We start from the raw sequence: 12,240 nt of genomic DNA, 5'->3' as shown, positions 1-12,240 counted from the left end.
ATTGCACTACAGCCTGGACAACAGAGCAAGACTCCATAATAAATAAATAAATAAATAAACAAATAAAAACACAGACAGTTTTCCCATTTTGCAAATTTGCAAGCACAGCAGTTCTAGTTATTTGTTTTCCGACGTTTCAGAGTGGCCTTTTGTTCAGAGATGGAGTCACCCTGTTTAGCCATGTCTATGGCATCTTAATGACCTATTGGGACAGATAGGATGACACTTCTCTATATTAACTGTCCAATCTACAAGCCAATTGTCACACAGCTTTCTGGTGTCAGTCAAAGCAGGCCTGTGTGAGTAACATCAGCCCAATCTACCTAGAATGCAGGAGCGACACAAGTGTGTGCATAAAGAGTCATAAAATAATATCATGGGGACTTGTCACCAGGAACACCATTAGTTGATAAAAATGGAAGTAAAGCCTATCATTATTTCATCAGGGTAGTCAATCTTCATTGGAAACAAATATACAGAGATTTGCCATTATATTCCCGGCTACAACATGAGCAAACATGCTGCAGATCCAGCTACATTTCAAGCAAATTGCCCATTCAAGGCAACAATTTAGCCTAAAGAGACTCCGCTAGAAACCCGGTGACTGGAAGCAACATGGTGGGGTAAAAAAGCAGACTAGGGTCCCAAGGATGTGGAGTCCGGGCTCTGCTCTGTCACTACCCCAGCTCTGTGAGTCTGGCTGGGCAAGTGATCTGATGGCTCTAAGCCTTTATTTTCACTTCTGCGAAACTGTGGACATACACCTCGAATTCCTTCAGTGGATTACTATGGAAATTAAGTGGGATGTTGCACTGGAAGGCTATATATTAATACATGTTGTACAGATAGGAGGAACTACAATGCATCTTTATCTCGGTGATTGTTTAATACAGGCCTCTGGGCAACCTTGTACTGACCTCTCTTGGCCTGCACCAGATAATTTAGTGTCACTATCATCATTAGTAAACATCCACCGGGGGCCTGCTGTGGGCTTAATTATACATTGGCTTGTATGGTTCACTGACATTTTCATGTGTATGTCTGGTCTTCTTTAGGCAACTGTATGCTCATCCAGGGACAAGACTGTGTGTGTGTGTGTGTGTGTCTGTGTGTGTATCTGTATATACATATTAGCCCAGCAAAATGAAAATATATAGTAAATTCTCAATAAAGAGGTAACTTGATTGTCTTAGAAACCAAAGATAGAAAATTTAAAAGTAGTGAAAACAATAGAGTTAGAAAATAAAACTTATGAAAAATCTAAGAGCTTTTTTAAGGGATGGGCATAACAGCAGCATTTCCCTCTGTAATCTCACATAGAAGGATGTTTAAAGAAAAAAAAAAAAAATTCCTACCAAGGGTCTTAATCAAGCTATTCCACTTAAAAGCATTAATGCTAAGTATGCAAACGTTCACCTGACTGATCATTAAGGTATCAAGAACTAATTTTCCTCCTTTTAAGAGCTTATATGTCACATCCCACCCCTTGGGCCTTCCAGAAATGCATTTAAATGCCTAACTAGGAGAAAGAAAAGCATTCCAGACAGCCAGGTGTTAGTGATTCAGCCATTAAAACTTCAGTTATAAAATATCCCCCACAATTGTAAAACATTTCAGTCATTAGAAGATCATAAATAGATTGAGATGACATTTTAAATTATTATGACATCATGTGTATGAAATGTACATTGTTCATCACAATATCCCAGATGACTGTGACTCTGATTATCTGAAGTTAAAGATGAAGTGCCTGTGTTATTTATTTTGAGATCCAGCACTGAAAGACAGGGAGGAGGGAGGGTGAAGACAGCAGACAGACAAGGAGAAATTGTGAACGTTGCATCCCTCCTAAGGCAGAGAAAAACTTCAGATTCATTTTGCAATAACACTCATTGACCGCTCCTTGAGCAAAAATAAATCCTTGTTTCCTTTCTGGAGGATCAGGCTGAAGTACAAAAGAAAAGTGCTCCCAAAACCCGTAATTTTGAAACCATCATCTAAAGTGTCATGGTACTCGCTCTTCTTCGAGCTATTATATATAAACTGAAAGATTTTAATTAGAGGTCAACATTAATTTACATCTGAAACCAGCAAAGTAGTTCATGACCCTTTTTCATGTCGCACACACCCATGCTATTTCTCAGAGTCAACTGGTCTCTCATCTCTTCATTATATACTAAGTAAGCAGGGTATGTCTCTACCTTGAAGGTATAGCACCTCCTTATAAGAAGTAAGACAGGTTTCTCTAGAGATCTCCACCTAACCACCACCATTGGAATAGAGGACAGAGTCCGAGGGCAGTGGCTCAGGCCTGTAATTCCAGCACTTCGGAAGGCTGAGGCTGGTGGATCACCTAAGGTTAAGAGTTCGAGACCAGCCTGGCCAACACGGTGAAACCCTGTCTCTACTAAAAATATAAAATTAGCCAGGTGTGGTGGCACACACCTGTAATCCCAGCTACTGGGGAGGCTGAGGCACAAGAATCCCTTGAACCTGGGAGGCAGAGGTTGCAATGAGCTGAGATCACACCACTGTATGCAAGCCAGTCTGGGCAACAGAGTGAGACTCTGTCTCAAAAAAAAAAAAAAAAAAAAAAAGAAAAAGAAAAAGAAAAAGAAAATAAACCTAAATTGTACAGTTACTTATAAGACTGTCGTAAGAAATCAGTAATATAAATAATTCAGTCTTGCTGCAAACCCATGCTTTTCAACTCAGTCTTACCAAGGAAATAAATTCCTTTCAGAGTTGAGCATTTTGGGAAATGTGTGTAAGGACTAATGTACCTTACGTAAGTCTACAAACCAGCTGACTCGCCTGAATGATAAGGCCCATTAAAGAAATTGTAACAAGAAAGTTTGGGGTATTTAGGATACCCTAAAAGTCTGTATTATTCTGCTACATACATTGGTAACTCATTCTGCCAAAGGAGGCAGGGATAGGTATGCATGAATATGGACCTAGGCACACAGTTAATGGTGGTTAAAATTTAATCTTGTCCTAAAAATGTTGAAGAATTTGTTGGGACTAGAAATGCAGAAGCCTTGCAGGCATTGGAGAACCTGATATAAATGCTCCCCCTCAAAATGCTTCTCTCAGAATCAACAGCGAAACTTCCTTTGTTTCCCTCTAGATGATCCTAGTTCTTTGGAATAATCTTTCCCAAAAACTGTCCAAACCTAAAGACATGAAGTCAATAACCTGGCACCATCAGATGCTCGAAAAGGATTGGTTTCAAAGAGGGTGATTAAAGGGAATTCAGCAGGACAATTACTCATCCATTTTGCCTGGTCAGTTATGAGGCACATCTGAGAAACAGCCACGAGGCTGTTGCTACATGTATGGAATTGGAAGACACCAAGCCCAATGCCTCACTGTACACATAAATGTATTCCTGAAAATGCCAGACTATAGCTAACCAGAATCTATCCAAACATTGTCTGTAATAGGGAGATGAGACAATGCATTTTATTAGATAACGCTTCCTAATATTGACTTCCTTATAACCTACTTCCTGTAATACTGTGTAGGGTGAGGGAAATGCTCCATGTCTGTGGAGCATTTTAAGTGTTTTCTGCATTACAAACACTAAGGAAGAGATGTTGAAGAAAATAACATTGGAAATAGTCATAAAAGAAGGTGACCTCACATTCTCAGAGGCCAATTCTGCCACTCTGATGATTTGGCAGGTACAACTTTGGGTGTCAAAAAGAGACTGTCTATTTTTCTGTCTGTACATATTAAAAGCTTGGAAATGGGAAACAATTTAGTAAAGTCCAAGTCCACTTTTTGTTTCTTTTCTCCAAATTTCCCCTTCATTGAGGAAGGCTCTAGAAATATCTGCTTTGGCACCACACAGGCCAAGTTTGCCCTTCCTAGAGAAAGATGCCATCAATGTCTCTAATCTTAAGCAAATCCAACATCCCACCTCCATCTTCCACTGTAATATGTCCTTGCCCTTGGTTTGGGCAAACCATTAATAAATTATTCATTCATTCAACCCTTGAACAAACCCTTGTGGAATGAACATATTAAATATATTTTATATTTGTTTGTTTCCATAACTACTTCTTTATTGAAGGAAACTGTTCTCGTAACATAATCTTTATTATCATGGGCAGAGAGCCAGTCTTCATTTGATCTGCAAGGGGCTGGCCCTCCATCATGTTTTCTGATTGACTGATTGGCTCTGGCTTTAAACATCCCAAGCAATTTTCCAAGAATCTCTTCTTTTCTACTATGGGAATCACAGTTTATCCTTATATTGTAGTAACTAACATTGAGGGATTTGGGGTTGGAGGTGCAAATCTGGTCATAGCATTTAAAAAGAATTGTAGTAGTATTGAAGAATTCTACTGTTAAATAAAATTTATAGGAAGCCATGCTTTTGAACTGAGCTCCTCCACTAGGCCCCAACAGAACAGACTAAACCAAAATGGAGTCACTATGATGATAGTTTCTTTTGCTGTGAGGAAGCTCTTAAGTTTAATTAGATCCCATTTGTCAATTTTTGCTTTTGTATCAATTGCTTTTGGGGTCTTCATCATGAAATCTCTGCCCATGCCTATGGCTGCATAGTATTCCATGGCATGTATGTGCCACATTTTCTTTATCCAGTCTACTGTTGATGGGCACTGGGGTTCCATTCCATATCTTTGCTATTGTGAAATGTGCTGAAATGAACACACATGTGCATGTGTCTTTTATGGTAGAATGATTTATATCCCTTTAGGTATACACCCAATAATGGGATTGTTGGGTCAAATGATAATTCTGTTTTAAGTTTTTTCAGAAGTTGCCAAACTGCTTTCAGCAATGGCTGAACTAATTTACAAGCAGTGCATAAGCGTTCCCTTTCCTCCGCAACCTCATCAGCATCTGTTATTTTTCAAAAACTGACTTGTTTCCATTTCTAACAAAGCACTTCTATTTTTAGATTAAGATGCTGCCTAGTTCATGAATCACTAATAAAAGGCCATTATATCTTTAACCTAAATATGTTGAAATTTTGTTTTTTGACAGTACTCAAATAAATGAACTGAAAATTAAACCAAGAGGCTGAGCTCTTTGAAACCAGTCCTGACTCAGTGCTTGCTTCCTGGGTCTTTGTCATTTCTCTAATGCAAAATGAATCCCAAGCCATGTAGTGCAGCACAACAAAGATATTCAAATGGAATTAAAGTTCATATTAGATCTGAAGGCCCTGGTGTGGCTGTGGTTCCTCCAGAGTAGACTTGTTTGTTTGCTAGTCTTTTTACAGAGTTTATGGAGCAGAATTTTGTTTGTAACAAGAACTTTTTCTCCTCTTGGAAATGAATTAATGATGGTATTGCCAGAGAGTGTTTATGAATACAACGTTTAAAAGTGGACCAAACAAAATACACCTTATTTCCACTCGCTAAGAATGCATTGTCTTTCCTAATAGGAGCAGGCTGGCATAAATATTATTTTATTATAATAAATACTTTTGTTATTATGTTAAATATCTACTACTACAGAAGATACCAAAGAATTGCAGGATCTCTGTCCTCAAATTGCTTAGAGTCAAGTTAGATTAAGAAAAATAAACCAATAATGAATAGTACAAGACACTGTGTTATACAGTAGGAGCATTTTTGGTCCCAACTAGGTTCTGAAGGAATTCAGAACAGGATCTTTGTGGAATCTAGAGTGGCTGGGCAGGAATTCCTATAAAGATGAAATCTGGTCTGGCCCTTGACAAATGGGATGTTTAGATAGAAAAAAAACTAAGATTACATGAATAAAGATAGTCCACAGCCACCTGTAGGCTGAGAGTGGGGCAGGCAGATGGCAATATAAAGAAGAAGCCACAACCAGATGCACTACCAAAATGTAGAGATAAGTGAAAAAGGAGGTTTCAAATAAAAGACATCTCTTTAGGGATAAGCAGGGACATTTAGTAGAAATTATATGGACTAGTTTCAGAAGATCTCCATCTAATAAATTCAAAAGCATGAGTTCCAGCATAAATAATTATATCATCATCTCTGCCATTAATAATAGAAGACATAATAATAAAGTTTGAGGTGCATAAAATAATAGTAAAGAGAGTGCTACACATTTGAGAAGAGGATGCCAACCTGCTTTTACCACTACAGATGTCCCATGTCAAGATGCGCAGAGCTGCTATGACATTATGGGCCGGCAAAGCTAGGATTTGGAGAAACAAATTTGGAAAAACATTAAAACGCTGGACAAATAAACACATAACAAATCCTTTAAGGTTTTTCTACTCCCAAAAGAATGGATGACTCAATTCATTGTGCTTGATCCAACATCTGCCTTGACAAACTTTAGGGAGAAATTGCCCCAAATGTCTTAGACACCTAAAATGTTTGGCAGAACTCTTGAAGCTCTCCTAGGAGATGGTGGGTTGATTTCTGCTACTGAAGTGAGCTACTCTGCACAAAGGGGTGGGAGTCTGAGAGCCTGATGCCCATCAGCCTGTCTCATCCTTAACTGCTGCTCACCCCATCCCCTCTCTGGTCACTCAGCAGAGCTGCTAAGATACAGCGGTGAAATATTCGTACCTCTTGAAATGCAGTTTGAAAACCACTGTTCTTTCACAATCCTCTCACTTTAAAAATGTGGAACAATGGAGGCCCCAAGACTAGAAACCTGGGGGTCACCAGGTTGGTTAATGGACAGGCAGGGGTTAGAATCCAGGTCATCTGATTTCCAGCCCAATGTGCTTTCTCTACTCTACACAGCCCTTTAATGCATCGGTGACAAACTGCCCATTTTAAAATATGGTAAAGTAGGGCATCTAATGAAGAATCTCCAGTGGGAAGATCTTCATTGTCTTTTTCACCTTCCATACTGTGTCAAATATTGATATTTATAAAATAATGGAAGAACTGGCATCAGAAAATGTATGCTACAGCGACTCTTTGAATGAGGGCCAGAAAGAGAATAAAAAGCCCAGAGTGACCTGCTGTACACCCACACTGCTTCCCCAATTAACTCCAAACAGACTTTGTCTGGGATGAAATGATTTAGCCTCAACGCAAGGTCAGTCCCACATATCCAGAATAAAGATTGCCGAATATGCTTATTTGAGCTGAATTACATTTGGTAGTTTAATAATATGAATTTACTGCCTTTTCAAGAGGGACTCTAGCACTGGGGAGAACTTTAAAATGCATCACACTTAAAACATAAAATTAAATTCAATTAACTTTTATTGGGAGGCTAATACACTAGTACCCTAGAGGGAGAAACGAAGCTCTCCGCTTTCCCAGGATTTTCAAACCAGGTCTCTGGAATCCAGGCCAAAGATACTGGCCTGGCTCACTCCCTCATAAAGAGCTTCATTGGCAACTTTAACATCTGTACTCAGTGGAGTGGACTGTGCCTGTAAGTCTCCAGCTAAAAGACCCTCAGGGGCATAAAACCTGGAATAATAAATAGGTAGAAAACACTCCTCTACCTACCTATCACATAAAAGACAAAAAACCAACACAGGCATGAAAACACGTGAGGGTCTCAGAGACCATATGCTCTTTATTAAACCCTCCTACCGTCCTGCTATCAGGATAAAAGGTCTCATCTATTTTTTTTTTTTTTAATATTTAGTACATTTAGCCACTCACATTGACTCATTAGATTCTTCAGTCAGCCTCGGCTTTCCTAAGGCCTTACTGCCCCTCTCCCTCCATTGAGATATCCAAGTTTGCAGACAACTACAAGTGGAGTGCCTGACTACTCCCTTTGTGACTTCATAAAGAGCAAGCTATGACATTTGCTGGTTGAGCTGTGGAAAAAACTGAATTCCAGACAGATTGGCCAACTATATCCTGGAAATAGGATGAAGTAATCTCATTTACTCGTTTAACAAATATTTAATGGGTGCCTACTGCATACCATATACCATACTAGGCATTAGAGATTCATGAGTGAATGAGACATGATTACTTCCCTTATGGCTACAAAAGAGGAGAGAATGGGGAAATATGGAAATCAAAAAGCATCCCTGTATTATCTGTTCTCATGCTGCTAACAAAAACATACTTGAGACTGGGTAATTTATAAAAAAGAGGTTTGATGGACTTACATTTCCACATGGCTGGGGAGGCCTCACAATCATGGTGGAAGGTGGAGGAGCAAAGGCATGTCTTACATGGTGGCAGGCAAGAAAGCATGTGCAGGGGAACTACCCTTTATAAAACCAGCAGATCTCATGAGAGTTATTCACTATCACAAGAACAATACAGGAAAAATCCACCCTCAAGATTCAATTACCTCCCGCTGGGTCCCTACCACACCACCTGGGGATTATGGGAGCCACAATTCAAGATGAGATTTGGGAGGGGACACAGTCAAACCATATCAGTCCCTATCTTAAACAAATAATAATAATAATTAAAAAAACAAGATTTCAAAATCAGGGTTAAACTCTCTGTCAAGCTGGTTGGAATTTTCCCAAGACAGTATCAGTTTCTCGATGCTGCTATAACAAGTTCACATGAACTTAGTAGCTTCAAACAACACAAGTTCATTGTCTTACAATTCTGGAGTTCAGATGTCTGAAACGAGCCCTACAGGGGCAAAATCGAGGTGAGGGGAGAACACGTTTCCTTGCCTTTGCCAGCTCCTAGTGGCTGCCTGTGTTCCCTGTCTTGCATCCCCTGGCTCCATTTTCAAAAGCACATTGCTCCAACTCTGCTTCCTTCATCATGCCTCCTTCTCCTCCGACTCTGACTTCCCTGAGTCCCTCTTCAGAACCCTTGTGCTTACCTCAGGCCCACCTGGATAACATAGAATAACCTCCACAATTTAAGATTTTTAATCACACCTGCAAAGTCCCTTTTGCCATATAAGGTAATCACAGTTTGTAAGAATTAGGACGTGGACATATTTGGATGATTGTTATTCAGCCTATCACAAAGACCAAAAGTAACATCCCAAACTTTAGGTACTTTGGTGGAAAAAGAAATGACCTGAGCTCTTAAAGATGTGACCAGGATGCAGAACAGTGGAATTGCCTCCCTAATTACATTCATACTCTCTGTCTAACAGCAGTAAAACAAGAAAGGCATGGTGGTGGTGCATGCCTGTAGTCCCAACTATTTGGGAGGCTGAAGCTGACAGATCACTCAAGCCAAGGAGTTCAAGATCAGCCTGGGCAATAGAGTGAGACCTCCTCTCTATTTAAAAAGAAAAAGAAAAGCAGTGAAACACAGCGGTAAAGAACACAGGCTGTGGGGTAAAATACACCAGGGTATTGGTTGAACCAGCTCAATCAAACACCTGGATGAACATGATCAAATTACTTAACCTCTCTGAACCTCAGTTTCCTGTTCCCCAAATGGAGCTCACCATAATACTCCCTTTCTGGGGTTGTTATGAGGATTAATGAGATAATACCTATATAGCACTCTTTGTGGTATATAGTAAGCATTCAATTGATGTTACTATTATGTTATTATTATAATTATTCAATCACTGGCCACCAGCCTGGACTTGAACTCACAACTGGGTATTTTACAGGTCTCCTTCAGTACAGATCACTGAAAGTTCCAGAACTTCCTCTTCCCCTTACTTGAAATCTGATCTGTCCCTCAAGCACTTGTCTCATTCATGCTCCTTCATGCTTTCCTAGTGGGAAGATCTCTCTCTCCCTTTCCTTCTTACCTATAACAACATGTGAAACACTCGTGTAAGGCTATCACTGGTCTTGCTGCTTCCAGTCTTATTTTTATGTTTTAGCACCATATATAGATTACAAACTGCCTGAGGGCAAAGACTGCTGTACTAGTACGTAGTGAAGAGATGTGGCCACAGTAGATAATCAATAAACTGGTTAAATAAACTCACTGCAGAGTTTATTCCTCCCAGATCTGTGGGGAAACACAATTTCACATTTCCCATTAAAGGGGAGCTAGCTGTACTCCCCTAAGATATGCTGCAACCTTGAAGTTGAGGTTCTGAAGTGAATTTAATTCTCATCTCCCTTTTCCATTATGTGCTCCACAGTTCCCTATATCCCAGGATGATGAAGACCCCTCTTTCTCCATCTGTATGCCAAGAAGTTTGTAAGTATCAGCAGCACGCCAAGGGAAAACAGCAAACAGACTTCTGTTTGGACATGAAATTGAACAAAGAGCTCACACCAGTCAAAGCCAGTTTGAACCAGTCTGCATGGCTCTCATATCTGTCCGACCCCCCTCTGAAGCTGGCACAAAGACACGAAGAACATCATTGACTTCAATCTTTGGCCTTCTAACCAGGAAAGGACTTGTGAAGGTGAATGGTTTGCAGACGAAGGGGATATAAAAGAGACAAAACCAGGATAAAAATTAAATAAAAAGTAGCTGTCTTAAACTGTAATTGCAGTCCTCTGCTGAGCACGCTTGCAGATATATAAATGTGATTTACCATCAGCTTGCAACTACAAATCAGGTCTTGAGAAACACTTGTGCTATGAAATTGTTTAATCTCATCAAGCTCTGCTTTCACAGCAAGCCATAAATCACAAAGTCTTTGTTATCATAGACCTCCACCAGCGCCTCTCTGGCAGGCTATGGATCGTGGGTATATATAATCTTGACTGCACAAACACTGGGGTCGACGCAGGCTGAAATACTTTCATAATAGCCACTGTGCAGCTGGTGGAACACAAGCCTATGATGGATATCTCATTTCCTACAGTCGGCATCTATTTCGAGCAAATTATTACCACATAAATTTCTTGTCAACAGAAACGGCCAATTAATTAAGTTAAAAATTTACTTGTGATCACATCTACAAACCAAATAGAACTGCAAGGCAATTTTCCAGTTACTGAATATACTGCAGGTCAGTTTAATGAATAATTTTTAACTTTGTCATAAACTCAAAGACAGGCTAATATCTCCAAAAACCTGAATGGAGACCAGCTGCCGACAGATTTACACAAAATATATTTATGTGGAATTTGATTGCTGACATCTGGGGACAGAAATAAACTTTCTATAATTACAGAGGCATCTTTCCCATATATATGCATTTCTTTCACCAAAAAATGCAAATCTGTCCCCAGAAAGGGTGTATTTACATTTTCAGGCAGGGCTGCAATGGGGCTGGATGGTTCTTGGAAAAATCATTGCATTAAATTCCTGTGCTAGTGATGGGTTCATTATCATGGCGGAAGACAATAACAGGCCAAGACCTGTTTATCACTGCCCCCCACCTTCCTACACACAAAAAATCAGGATGCTTCCTCTCTTTGAGGTTGTAAGCCACTTGGCACATGTCCAATAGTAGAGGCAGCATTGGGAGGATTTAGGGGTCTGTCAGGTAAGGCAGATTGACACAGCTTCCCCTTAGGGTTATTATGCATATAAAATAGATCTACATGGAAATAAGGCCGGCAGAGGGCCCTTTTCATAATTCCTGCTCTAACCATGTCTCTTTGAACTGAAGAAAATTCATGGATGATGGGGGGTTGGGGGAATGGCAGTTGTCTAGGCGAGTATAAAGGATGTGGATTTGAGGCACACATCAGATCTGACTGCTAACAGTGGTTTACTCAATGAGCCACCTATTGGATATAGAATTAGGGTTTTCAAGAGGGCCGTTATATACCCCAAAAGTAGAGGGCACTCAAGGTCCTCCAAATAATAATCCCAGTCTATCTTTAACAATTTCACTGTTCCCTACTCTCAATCTGTCACTGCCAAATGACCAAGCTAGACTATGTAACGTTCCTACCACGTGCCTTGGCTTTTGTACTTCTGTAACTTTGCTCCAACAAAGGATCTCTGAGGTCTGTTCCCATATACCTCCACTTTCCAGATTCTTATCTCCAAGATAACCTCCTTGGCTTTTCCTCAGCCTAGAAAAGACCTTTGCTCTTCAGCAAAACACTTCCTCCTACACAAAAATGGAGAGCCTGTCATGCTACCTCGAGCAGAATGAGTAGTTGTGAGTTCACAGCCACTGGAGTGTTCAAGAAGATGCCAGACAACTATTTGGTGGGCTGTTGAAATGGGGACTCAATGTATGTGGAGAGTTGGACTTCGCATCCCTGGGATTATTATTTTTTAATCCTTAGTCTGTATATGAGTAAGGCCAGAAGCAATTCTACAATGGTTGCTTGTGCCCTTGTTGGTAAGCTTCTTGAAGGCAGGGATCATTTTACTCATATTTATAGTTTTCTCAGCACACAGCCCAATACCTTTTTTTTAAGGCACATTCTCCAGAAAAGTTATTGAGGGCTGATTTTATGGAGGTTTTCTCATA

At 40.0% G+C, this 12,240-nt stretch overlaps 1 protein-coding gene across 10 annotated transcripts in view; it reads right to left on the bottom strand.

The window, feature by feature from the left end:
• LRMDA (leucine rich melanocyte differentiation associated) overlaps window positions 1-12,240 on the bottom strand; it is a 1,152,373-nt gene that overhangs the window by 275,589 nt on the left and 864,544 nt on the right. The window contains exons 1-2 of one of the 10 annotated variants that reach the window (XR_651668.4): window positions 7,611-8,059; window positions 6,099-6,168 (exon numbers count right to left, since the gene is read on the bottom strand). The exons of the other annotated variants lie outside the window; for them this stretch is intronic. The gene's annotated coding sequence lies outside the window, so the exon portion shown is untranslated. Of the gene's footprint in view, window positions 1-6,098; window positions 6,169-7,610; window positions 8,060-12,240 lie in introns of those variants that run through there. 10 annotated transcript variants of the gene reach the window in all.

The sequence above is a fragment of the Papio anubis genome, chromosome 11 (genome assembly GCF_008728515.1).
Source record: "Papio anubis isolate 15944 chromosome 11, Panubis1.0, whole genome shotgun sequence".
Taxonomy (NCBI): Eukaryota; Metazoa; Chordata; class Mammalia; order Primates; family Cercopithecidae; genus Papio; species Papio anubis.
This window is presented reverse-complemented; position numbering and strand designations above follow the sequence as displayed.